Source organism: Schistocerca americana, chromosome 3 (genome assembly GCF_021461395.2).
Source record: "Schistocerca americana isolate TAMUIC-IGC-003095 chromosome 3, iqSchAmer2.1, whole genome shotgun sequence".
Classification (NCBI taxonomy): domain Eukaryota; kingdom Metazoa; phylum Arthropoda; class Insecta; order Orthoptera; family Acrididae; genus Schistocerca; species Schistocerca americana.
The window spans coordinates 663,757,916-663,771,111 of NC_060121.1; positions in this window are offsets into that span (position 1 = coordinate 663,757,916).

Consider the following 13,196-nt stretch of genomic DNA (forward strand, 5'->3'; position numbering starts at 1 on the left):
TCAGACGCACCGGGGAGGCTTTCTGATCAGCCTCCGGGGACGTCTTTCGCTGCCTGCCATGCCTTGGAACGACCTCCCAATCAACCACAGTCGAGGGCTCAACCCCACTGCGGGCAGCAACCGGGGCAACCACAGCGGCAGACCGATGTGGGAACAGACGGGACGAGGTTGACATCCCCGTGATACCCAAGTCCGGCTCCGAACAGTAGTGCCCATTGGAAACAGCCCCAAGCTGCGCGACCGAAGTCAGCGCCGCTTGCAGCCGTGAACGAAGGGATGCCAACTCAACTCTCATCCGAACACAGCAATCACAGTCCCTGTCCATTCTAATTGATGTTGAACGACAGTTACTGAAACACGAGTCCGTGTCTAGATAACGGAAGGGAAACACGCAAAGAATGTATGAACTAACCTGTCCAAATGCCTAACGACTGCGCTACAATCTACCTTAATTTACGTTTACAGTAACTAAAACTCGAAATTACACCTCCTATACGAAACTCACACGCAATTTAAGTAAGAATCTACGAAGTAAACACTAAAGCGCGATGCTACAACTCTCAAATACTGTAATACGCCCGAAATTTATGAATTAAACATTGCAAGTACCCAAAAACACGTAAAGAAATTAAGAATTAAACTATGAAACAAATAAGTGAGCTAGGAGTATACGACTTGCTGCTCGCGGCTGCTTATCCAACGGCGGCAGGGAGCACACTGTCTGTGAGCAACCGACACTGGCCGTTCAAAACAAAAACAGAAGACAGACGATTTCGCGAATTTACGCTATTCAGGTACTATAGCGCGATGCTACAACTCTCAAATACTGTAATGAGGTTTCACAGACATAAATTTCACTTTTAGAAGAGAAAGACGCAGAAAGGATCCCCAGGGAATTAAAATTCACATTTATAAAGTGAATAAATATATAGGTACCTTCAAGATGTTTCCATCAAACATCTAGGGGTAACAGATCACATGACTGGGAACAACTTCATAGGTTCGGACTGTCTATCAGAATGGTTCAAATGGCTATGAGCACTATTTGGACTTAACTTCTTTGGTCATCAGTCGCCTAGAACTTAGTACTACTTAAACCTAACTAACCTAAGGGCATCACACACATCCATGCACGAGGCAGGAATCGAACCTGCGACCGTAGCGGTCGCGTCGTCCCAGACTGTAGCGCCTAGAACCGCTCGGACACACCGGCCGGCTACCTATCAGATGAAGTTGATAGTGTTTTTCGGCAAGAAAAACTTAACAATGAGTGCCTCTCAGTGAAGAAAGATGTTTTAGTTCCGAATCAGAAACTTTAAATTTGCTGTGACTACCCCTCTTTCGTAGCGTGTAGATGTCTGGATAATAGGCAACACGGGTTATCATGCCAGAGGGTGCCTACGACGTGTCGCCTCTCAGTGGCGTTACCAGTACAAAAGGATGACTAGTATCGTTAAGAAGCAAGTCTATCACTAATAAAATTCGTTCCACATGATGTGCTCTAACCCTAGAGACTTGAAGAAATGAATTTTATGCACTCAATACATTCATCAAAATGGAATTTACAATATTTTTAGTTATTTTCGGTCGAACAAAATGAAAAGTTTTGTCCATATTATGTTTTTATTATGTTTGAATTAAGCAGAACGTAATTTAATAAATAATAAAAAGTGACAATACATAAATAAAGAAGTGGCCGTATCAAAAGAAACAATAGGTCAGCTAATTTCTCCCACCTTTCTGGAACATTTTTGTGTTTAAAAAGTTTAATAATATAAACAAAGAATTATCCAAGAAGTGTGAAAACTTCAAATTATGGATACAAGGGTCTCAGCTTCAATAACAAGCTATTTTCGGGATTTTTTATGTCATTCCCAGGTACACGCCTAGGAGAGCACTGTAGGGTTCAAACGAGTCTTCGAACTGCTGGCAGTTTTTCTACTTTTTACTTCACATTAGCTCATAATGCATAATTATAACAAGTTGGGATATTGTCAAATATGAGACAGGACGATCTATTAGTCCTCAAGATTCTATCACGTTTAAAGTGAATGACAGTACAGTGACAATACACAAGTTACGAGTACTTTTAACAATATCAGCAACAAATTAATTAATGTTTAGTTGAAGAATCAAGATAATATACAAAAGAAATGTACACTCACAAAACTTTAAATACCTAGCATTAGCACCAACACAATTCAGTGAAATTATTAAAATTGTAAAAGTTCTTAAATTCGAAAGATGCTACAACGTTGGCAAAATATCATACAGAATTGTGTAAACCATTTCCATGTTAATGAGTAATGCCACTGGCTAAGGAAATTTTTCTAGACTGATTGTAGCCTGCAATATTGTTAAACCTGCTTACAAGAAATATGACAAGATAGACTTAGAAGTATTAAAAACAGATAATACTTTGATATTTTCAAGACATTTGACTGCATAGGTCATGTTACTCTCTTAGAATAACTTAGGTTTTATGGTCAATTCCTATTCCTTATCAATTTCAACATTCCTTGGGCAGACCTGATACCATTTGTAGATGGTACTAGTGATACGGATGGAAGAAATGCTTACTGCGACTTCTCAGAGATTTACTGAGTAGTTCTCTGAGAACGGATTCTTCCCACTTTATACTGACGGAGACTGATGTTGCTCAGCATGGTTGTGGGTGCATAGCTGCAGCCGTTGTACGTTGTGGTGATGTTAAGGATAAGCTCGGCCCTGAATCTTTCAGCGCTCGAGACATCATGGCTTATCGCACATTTCAGATGCCTGAGGTGTTCAGTAGGGGAATTGGAACATCATATTCAGATCCTAGAATGCCTCTAGGTCTAAGGACTCGCAATGTTCCTAAGGCTAATGAGGCAGAGTCTATTTATGTATGGTTTAAATATGTGGGAATATGTGCGAATGTAAAAATTGTTGCTGATTTAGCAATTTGTTATAATTATTGAAATAAAGAACCTTGACCTTGAAAAGAAAGTAAACGATGCTGCACAACTATCTTGCCAAAAGACGAGAAGCGATTCTTCTTGTTATTGTAGTTCTCAGGGGCACCCTGGGATGCACTCTGTGTGAAGTACCTCTGAGCATCTGTCATTATCCACAGTACATGACTTTATAAATCTCGATGATTTGCTTGAATTGGTCATGTATTCGGTTTTTTGGAATGATAATGGTAAACCTGCTGTTTCCACATTCTTCTTCAGAAGCTCTGGCCTTTTCTTTCCATTATCAAAGTTCCATCTATGTTCACCACGTCATCTGCAAAGGTTAAAAAATTCATCGTTTCTTTCGATATAACGAGTTCTATGCAGTTGCTTACTTTGTTTCCTACCCATGTTTTCTATTCTCTTATAACATTTTCCAGCTAATTCTTGTGTTGAAAACTATTTTCTCGTCTAACTCTTGATACAATTTGGATGAGACAGAAATTTTTCTCAGAAATATGACAGTGTCTGTTAGACATTGTTTAGTTATTTGCATAGTTTTGTTATCTACAACATATTCCTTCAAGGTTTGACAAGGAAGTCTCCCTGTCGAATCACAACCCTTCTCAAAATAAACAGATATGAGCACAATATTTTTATCTGATAATTTCATATGCGTAATTATTTATTTCATGACTAGTACTTGTTCTGTGAAGGTTATGGATAGGAATTAATAACTCAAATCCGTAAACCTTTCTCTTTTTCTTTATAAAGGAAAGAAACTTAGGAAGGATCAAAATGTGTCCAAATGTGCAAATTAATTTGTGATGTGAATGCAAAATGACTCGTTACACATCACTATGATCTATCGCGAAAAATGGTACACGGTACAGTAACTAACTAATTCTGGATAGGACAGTTAATTCTGAGTCTAGCTTGATGCTCTCCAGTTTGCAATTACGTCACATAACCACATGAATGGTGACCTCGGCAGTTATGCCAGACAAACTGTTGATGGCGTAAACCAGCAACAAGAATCAAGTTGGTTTTTGGTTACTATATTCCAAAAGTACCGTTAAGAGTTTCGAACTCATACGATACATCATCAGACGGCATTCATGCTTTCGTCAAAACATGTATGACTTTCATTTACTGGTGAGTTAATGTGAAATGTCCATCTGGAATATTTGTTTCTACGTATTCCCTATAACGAATCCTATTCATATCCTTGTTTGTACATTCACATTAACATAAGTAAATTCTCATCATTAAACATTTTCCTTGGGCCACGAAACATGTTGCCACTGCACATTAGACCTTTTGACTCACTTGTAACACATGGAAACCACTATAGAGTCTGTAGTAAAGTTCCAAGTTGGTACTTCTCAAAACACCTTACTTGTACCCTTATAAATGTACAGTCTTGCTTCTTTTCAATCTGACATGTTACACAATTACTCCCTTCTTTCGTCTTGTACCGCTTTCTCCACGCAACATCATGAAAACAGACAATTTAAGTATCTGGGGCAAAATATCAACAGAAGAAGTTGAAAGGAAGCAGTTATTATCAGAACTGAAGAAATGAAAAGCTCATATGTGAAAGTGAGACATGTTTAACAAGAAATTTTTTTCTAAGAATGTTAAAATAAGTCATTACATCATAGTTTGAAGAGTAGATGTCCTCTACGCCTCATGTACTTTAGTCTTATCTTGCAGTAAAACAGCATTTGAAGATGTGCAAAAGAAAAAAATCTTGTGAAAATATTAGGTGTAACTAAATCAATATGGCAATGTGGAATTCGAGACCTAACAAATATGTAAACTCATTCCGCCATAAATGAACTATGGGATCCTGAAAAGAACTGTCATACTCTATGGACTTGTAAAGAGAATAAGAAGACAGAGAAACAAAAAGGATCGACATAGTCTTCCAAACAAGAATACAAGGGAAATTTGTGGGGGCGAAAGTCATAAATGGAGTTGGAAGTAGCGCGTACTGGACAAGAGATCTTACTCCACACAGACAAATTGATTCTACACCGCTGGCCATTAAAATCGCTACACCACGAAGATAACGTGTTACAGACTGAAATTTAAGCGACAGGAGGAAGACGCTGCAATATGCAAATGACTAGCTTTTCATAGCATTCATACAAGGTTGGCGCCGGTGGTGACACCTACAACGTGCTGCCATGAGGAAAGTTTCCAACCGATTTCTCATACACAAACAGCAGTTGACCGGCGATGCCTGGTAAAACGTTGATATGATGCCTCGTGTAAGGAGGAGAAATGCGTACCATCTCGTTTCCGACTTTAATGAAGGTCGGGTTGTAGCCTATCACGATTGCGGTTTATCGTATAGCGACACTGCTGCTCGCGTTGGTCGAGATCCAATGACTGATAGCAGAATATGGAATTGATGGGTTCAGGAAAGTATTACAGAACGCCGTGCTGGATCTCAATGGCCTCGTATCACTACCAGTCGAGATGACAGGCATCTTATCCGCATGGCTGTAACGGATCGTGCAGCCACGTCTCGATCCCTGAGTCAACAGATGGGGACGTTTGCAAGACAACAACCATCTGCACGAACAGTTCGACGACGTTTGCAGCAACATGGACTATTAGCTCGGAGACCATGGCTGCGGTTACCCTTGACACTGCATCACAGACAGGAGCGCCGGCGATGGTGTACTCAACGACGAACCTGGGTGCACGAATGGCAAAAAGTTATCTTTTCGGATGAATCCAGGTTCCGTTTACAGCATCATGATGATCGTATCCGTGTTTGGCGACATCACGGTGAACACACATTGGAAGCGTGTATTCATCATCGTTATACTTGCGTATCATGCGGGCTGATGGTAGAGGGTGCCATTAGTTACATGTCTCGGTCACCTCTTGTTCGCATTGACGGCACTTTGAAAATTGGACGTTACATTTCAGATATGTTACGACCCATGGTTCTACCCTCTATTCGATCCCTGCAAAACCCTACATTTCAGCAGGATAATGCACGACCGCATGTTGCAGGTCCTTTCTGGATACAGAAAATGTTCGACTGGTGCCCTGGACAGCACATTCTCCAGATCTCTCATCAATTGAAAACGCCTGGTCAATGGTTGCCGAGCAAGTGGCTCTTCACAATACGCCAGTCACTACTCTTGATGAACTGTGGTATAGTGTTGAAGCTTCATGGGCAAGCGGTACCTGTACACGCCATCCAATCTCTGACTCAATGCCCAGGCGTATCAAGGCAGTTACTACGGCCAGAGGTGGTTGTTCTGTGTACTTCTGTCACATTGATAATAACAGTTGGTTCAACAATATTTTAGCGAGAGATTTCTTGGCCGACCATCTTCCTCTGAACACCGTATGCGTATGAGTTCTCTGAGACTCGTTTACTGCCTACCGGCAGGGGCTCACGCACTGCGCTGCCTCTCCTTGTGCTGACAATGTCTGCTCCACTCCTTACTCTCGACGGTGTAAAATGCTTTAATGCTGTCGAGTGGCCAATTTAGGTCAGGCATGTTGTATACAGAAGTGGAAGAGAAAGCAGCCGGCAGGAGTGGCCGTGCTGTTCTAGGCGTTACAATCTGGAACCGAGCGACCACTACGGTCGCAGGTTCGAATCCTGCCTCGGGCATGGATGTGTGTGATGTCCTTCGCTTAGTTAGGTTTCATTAGTTCTAAGTTCTAGGTGACTGATGACCTCAGAAGTTAAGTAGCATAGTGCTCAGAGCCATCTGAACCATTTTTATGTCCTTAGGTTAGTTAGGTTTAAGTAGTTCTAAGTTCTAGGGGACTGATGACCTTAGAAGTTAAGTCCCATAGTGCTCAGAGCCATTTGAACCATTTGTTGAAACTGTACACGCCATCCAAGTTCTTTTCGACTCTATGCCCAGGCGTACCTAGGCCGTTATTATGGTTAGAGGTGGTTGATCTGGGTACTGATTTCTCAGAATCTATGCACCAATATTGCGTGAAAATGTAATCACATGTTAGTTCTAGTATAATATATTTGTCCAATGAATACCCGTTTGTCATCTGCATTTCTTCCCCGTGTAGCAATTTTAATGGTCAGTAGTGTACAAGGTCAAAAAATTCCTTTCCAGGATGATAAAACGAAAAGAAAATCAAGTGGTTAGAAAAAAGGAAAAGAGCGCATTTTGAGTAAAGGAAAAGGGAAACAACGTCGTTCTGAGTTGGTCCGTAGTTGGTTTAACACTAAAAAAAGTGTTTGCACATACATAAAGCCTTTTCGTAATTCAAGGGTGTAACAGTAACGCCGATTACATGAAACAAAAACCATCAAACCAGATTATGACATCAAGACAGGGCCATTACCTTGGTAAGTTGTGGGATTTGCAATGCCATGACGCACATAACGTCACAAAATTTTGTTTATTCCGACTGAATGATGTCTTATGGAACAACTTTCTCGGGTAACTCATCACTTGGAAAGGAATTATAGATTACACGAAAGATAGAATTATTTCTCGTAAGAATCGTCAAGAGCATATTCTGTGGTGTTTCTGCCGATATTTGCAGGTTATCATCAGAGCGTTGGGTGGTAAAGAAGGGGTTCTCTTGGGTGACCTGAAAAATGGCAAGAGAGAAGTGCGAAACGAGAAACTGCGGTTTAGTATTTTCTGAGACAACAGGTAACTTGATTAACATTATGAAATAAACGATGTTCACAAATACTGGGAACAACTGAAATCAATGTGAATATGACAAAGATCGTTAGATTACTTTTTACTGAACGTACGAAATTGGCTCTTGCTTCACTGTGTTAAAGTAAGTTACACTTATGAGAATAAGAAAAGATTAGATACTTCAACACTTTATTCACGTGAAATAATTCGTTCTTATATAAAATGCCTATTGGCGTTCACGTTCACAAAACGAGTTGAACACTGTTGCAGAAACAACGAAACAGATATGCCAAATTGAAACAGACGCAAAATCCCCAAGATTGGCGATCATTTACAGAAGCTCGAAATTTAGCGCGGACTTCACTGCGAGATGCCTACAACAGTTTCCACAACGGAACCTTGCCCCGAAACCTGTCAGAAAATCCAAAGAGACTCTGGTCGTATATGAAGTATGTTAGCGGCAAGAAACAATCAATGCTTTTTGTGCGCGATACCAATGGAGATACTATTGAAGACAGTGCTGCTAAAGCAGAGTTACTAAACACAGTCTTCCGAAATGCCTTCACATAAGAAGACCAAGTAAATATTCCAGAGCCGGCCGGTTTGGCCGAGCGGTTCTAAGCGCTACAGTCTGGAACCACGTGACTGCTACGGTCCCAGGTTCGAATCCTGCCTTGGGCATGGATGTGTGTGATGTCCTTAGGTTAGTTAGGTTTAAGTAGTTCTAAGTTCTAGGTGACTGATGACCTCAGAAGTTAAGTACCATAGTGCTCAGAGCCATTTTTTGAAATATTCCAGAGTTAGAATCACGATCAGCTGCCAGCATGAGTAACGTAGAAGTAAATATCCTCGGAGTAGTGAAGTAGCTTAAATCTCTCAATAAAAGCAAGTCTTCTGGTCCAGACTGTACACCAATTAGGTTCCTTTCGGAGTATGCTGATGCATTAGCTCCATACTTTACAAACATGTACAACCGTTCTCTCGACGAAAGATCCGTACCCAAATACTGGAAAGTTGCACAGGTCACACCAATATACAAGAAAGGTAGTATGAGTAATCCACTAAATTACAGGCCCATATCGTTAACGTCGATATGTAGCAGGATTTTAGAACATATATGATGGTCCAACACTATGAATTACCTCGAAGAAAACTGTCTATTGACACACAGTCAACATGGGATTAGAAAACATCGTTCCTGTGAAACACAACTAGCTCTTTATTCACATGAAGTGTTGAGTGCTGTTGACGAGGGATCTCAGAACGATTCCGTATTTCTGGATTTCCGGAAGGCTTTTGACACTGTACTCTACAAGTTTATGGAATATCGTCTCAATTATGTGACTGGACTTGTGCTTTCCTGTCAGAGGGGTAACAGTTCGTAGTAATTGACGGAATGTCATGGAGTGTAAAAGAAGTCATTTCTGGAGTTCCCCAAGGAAGTGTTATGGGCCCTTTGCTGTTCCTTATCTATATAAACGACGTGGGAGACAATCTCAGGCCGGCCGGTGTGGCCAAGCGGTTAAAGGCGCTACAGTCTGGAACCGCGTGACCGCTACGCTCGCAGGTTCGAATCCTGCCTTGGGCATGGATGTGTGTGATGTCCTTAGGTTAGTTAGGTTTAAGTAGTTCTAAGTTCTAGGGGACTGATGACCTTAGAAGTTAAGTCCCATAGTGCTCAGAGCCATTTTTTTTTTGACAATCTCAGCAGCCGTCTTCGGTTGTTTGCAGATGGCACCGTCGTTAATCAACTAATAAAGTCATCAGAAGATCAAAACAAACTGCAAAACGATTTAGAAAAAATATCCAAATGGTGCGAAAAGTGGCAGTTGACACTAAATAACGAAATGTGTGAGGTCATCCACATGAGTGCTAAAAGGAACTCGTTAAAATTCGGTTACACGATAAATCAGAGTAATCTAAAAGCCGTAAATTCAACTAAATACCTATGTATTACAATTACGAACAGCTTCAATTGGATGGAATACATAGAAAATGTCGTGGGGAAGGCTAACCAAAGACTGCGTTCTATTGGCAGGACACTTAGAAAATGTGACAGACCTACTAAGCAGACTGCCAACACTACGCTTGTCCGTCCTTTTTAGAATAATGCTGCGCGGTATGGGATCCTTACCAGGTAGGACTGACGGAGTACATGGGAAAAGTTCAAGGAAAGGTAGCACGTTTTGTATTATCGCGAAATATGGGAGAGAGTGTCACAGAAATGATACAGGATTTGGACTGGAAATCGTTAAAAGAAAGGCGTTTTTCGTTGCGACGGAATCTTCTCACGAAATTCCAATCATAAACTTTCTCCTCCGAATGCGAAAACATTTTGCTGACATCGACCTATATAGGGAGGAACGATCACCACGATAAAATAAGCGAAATCAGAGCTCGTACTGAAAGATACAAGTGTTCATTCTTTCCGCTTGCTTTACGAGATTGAAATTATAGAGAATTGTGAAGGTAGTTCGATGAACCCTCTGCCAGGCACTTAAATGTGATTTGCAGAGTATCCATACAGTGTGGATGTAGACGTTCACTATTTTAAAAGTCGTCGCTCTGGTCAAATATCATTAATTTAATTATGTGGTTACTGAGTTGACACCAGTCGCGTCTCATCTAACATGAGTCCAGCAACATTCATATAGTGGGTGTCAGCAGTAGCTACCATCTTAAGACGTAGTGGTAAAAAATCTCAATAAGAGTAGTTTATACATTACACACAGTCCCAACGGGAACATATATAAAATCATACTAACGCATTCACTGTGAACACTCCGTAAAAACTATTGTTTTTAAAGATTACTTTATGATATACTTCCATACCTACGTCATTTTGGTACTAACCTAAAACACGAATTTACGCAGTCAGCTTAATTGTGTAAGTTTTTCACTACGTCAGTTAAACTTCTTATTCTCAGTATGTGTGTTGCGTAAATGTGAACACAGGATGTGATTGTATAGTCAATGCAGCGAAGACTAATAGGAACCAAACATTAAAATCAGCATTAATATCACTTTATACACAATGTCATCGTTATAACAACCATCTGTTTAGTTTGTGTCGTCACACGATGGCGCCCTAAGAAATTGGAAATGCCTAATGAACAAATAGAAACGGCTTACAAACCATGAGGAAAGTAAATTTTTAAATCGTTGTTTGTTAAGAGCAGAAAACCCCTTATGTGCAGTGCAGGGATCTAGATATAAATGAGATGTTTCGCCTCTTTTATCAGTCATTGAAACCAACATGAGTGTAAGTTGCTCAGTCGGTATTGTAATGAGTGCTAACATCCGCTTCGACCAGTGGGAAACGTGTAGCTAATGCTTCTCAGCCGCTTCGGTCCGTAGGTGTGATGTCAATGTTTGTTAGTTAGGTTTGTTTAACTTCTACGTCAGAAACAACACTGGCTCGGACAGGCAACTATTTGCGTCGACGTGTTTGCGCGTTTGCTCTGTTACTGCTTTCAGCTCTGGGTCCTAGCATAGTTGACACGACGCAAAACGGTACACGTGTGTCTTTAAGGACTTCATGGGTTAGGTCTAGGAATGGCAATGGTTACAAAAAGGATTTGCTATTTATTTCCAATATCTTTACCTCCTAATTATTTACCGGGCGGAGCTTGGCATTTTTCCCTGGAAATGGCTCTTCCAACTCGACTTCTGGTGACTCAAATTGAACCTATTTAATTGGACCTATTTAAAAACTGATCACATTGCTGGCTTTGATTTCTTCTTCTATGCGGGTCACCCCTACTGGTCAAGCACTAAATCAACAAACGAATGCCTGAAATCTTTAAATATTCTGTTCAAAAACGTAAATCAAGCTGATTAAACGGAAAACTAGCACCGATTTTAAAATTTTGCTGCAGATTAACATAAAACATTATCAAGTCTCCGACGCGACAAGTGGTCATAACGATAGATATGCTTATTGAATTAAACTCTCTTGCTTGTCAAAACGCAAAAAGAAACAGTTGTAGCAATAAGATATCCAATTTTCATCTCATCACCTTATGACGCGCTGTTTCGATCAATACTGTTTTCTAATCACACTGACAAATCGCGAATAACGCACCTTACGCACATAAATTAACGTAAAATCGTATTTATACTTACTTGTGTACGGTATGTGGCACCTAAATTGTTCAAGTAAAATTTATTTTGAATGTTAAAGACATTGGTTACCTGTTTTTACTTGAACACTGGTCATACATTCATGAAACAAACAGAAATCACTTCTTGCAATTTGCTTAATAACCGACGTAATGGGGTAGCTTTCATTATTTAGCTAGCTTATCGCCCCTTCCTTCGCTCACGCATACTGCCAGGTCTGCACAATTCTTAAGTTGTTCACAAATTACAACACTTTTTACACTTCTCACGCTAATTAAAGCCATAAAAGCCGTGTCTTTTCCGAACGTAATTCATCCCCAAAAGCGATGATGAGAGCCGGAGTCAGAGGTTTCTTTAATCATGCCTTTTGCGTTGTTCTGATGATATTTCCACAGAAACTTTCACGCCATAATACGTATTTCCTTACTTCTGACCCTGAAGTGAAATACAAAAATCGTAGAATTAGCTTCGAAAACTTTTTAATACAACAAAATATTTTCTGAAAAATTTTCGTCCTATATTCCATCCCTTTAGGAGTTGAATTTACAAAACCAGTGAAACATGTATTTTTTATTTCTAGCAGAGATGAATACAAATTTCATAGATTTAGTTTTGAAAATACTTTCACAATGAAATAATTTCATAAAATGTTTCATCACCTATTGAACTGCTATAGTGGGTTGAATTTCCAAAAACAATAAGACACGTATATTTTTTTATTTACAAATAAAATCAAATGACAATTGTCATAGAAGTCATTAAGAAATGCTTTAGTAATTCTTCAATAATAATTTATTTTAAATTAATTTCGCCCAGTATTTTACCCCATTAGCGACAGATCTTGGGTCAGCGTAAGAACAGCACCTTCTCCAAATGTCAAGTTCCTCTCCGTATATGTTTGGGCTGGGCAATGATGAGTCAGTGAATTAGTCTTGCCTCATTGCACTCCCTTAGGGCTTGAATTTCCAAAAACAGTGAAGTTAACCGAAAATCCCGATACCAATTACCAAACATTTAGCTTCAGAAATGCTTTCATGATGAAATATTTAGAATCATCATCCCATCCCCGATTTTATCCACTTAGGGCCTGAATTTATAAATATAGTGAAATGCGTATTTTTTAAATGTCCAACACTAAAGCCAAATATAAATATTCATAGATTTATTTTCAAAAATGCTTGCATAGACTAATATTTACGTAGCAGCTTTCCTCCCCTAATTCCATCGCACAGCGGTTTGGCTTTCAAGAACAGTGAAACACGTATCTTTTTGTGTCTAACAGTGAACACAAATTCATCTTTTTATAGCTTTAGCTTTAAAAGCGTTTACATACTGAAATAGTTTCGCAGAACATTTCATCCACTATTTTCCATCCTTAAGGGTTTAATTTCGAAAAGCACTGAAATCCGTATTTCTTTCTTTGTGACCATGAAATGAAATAGCAATTTTCATAGATGTAGAATTAGAAAAAATTTTAACA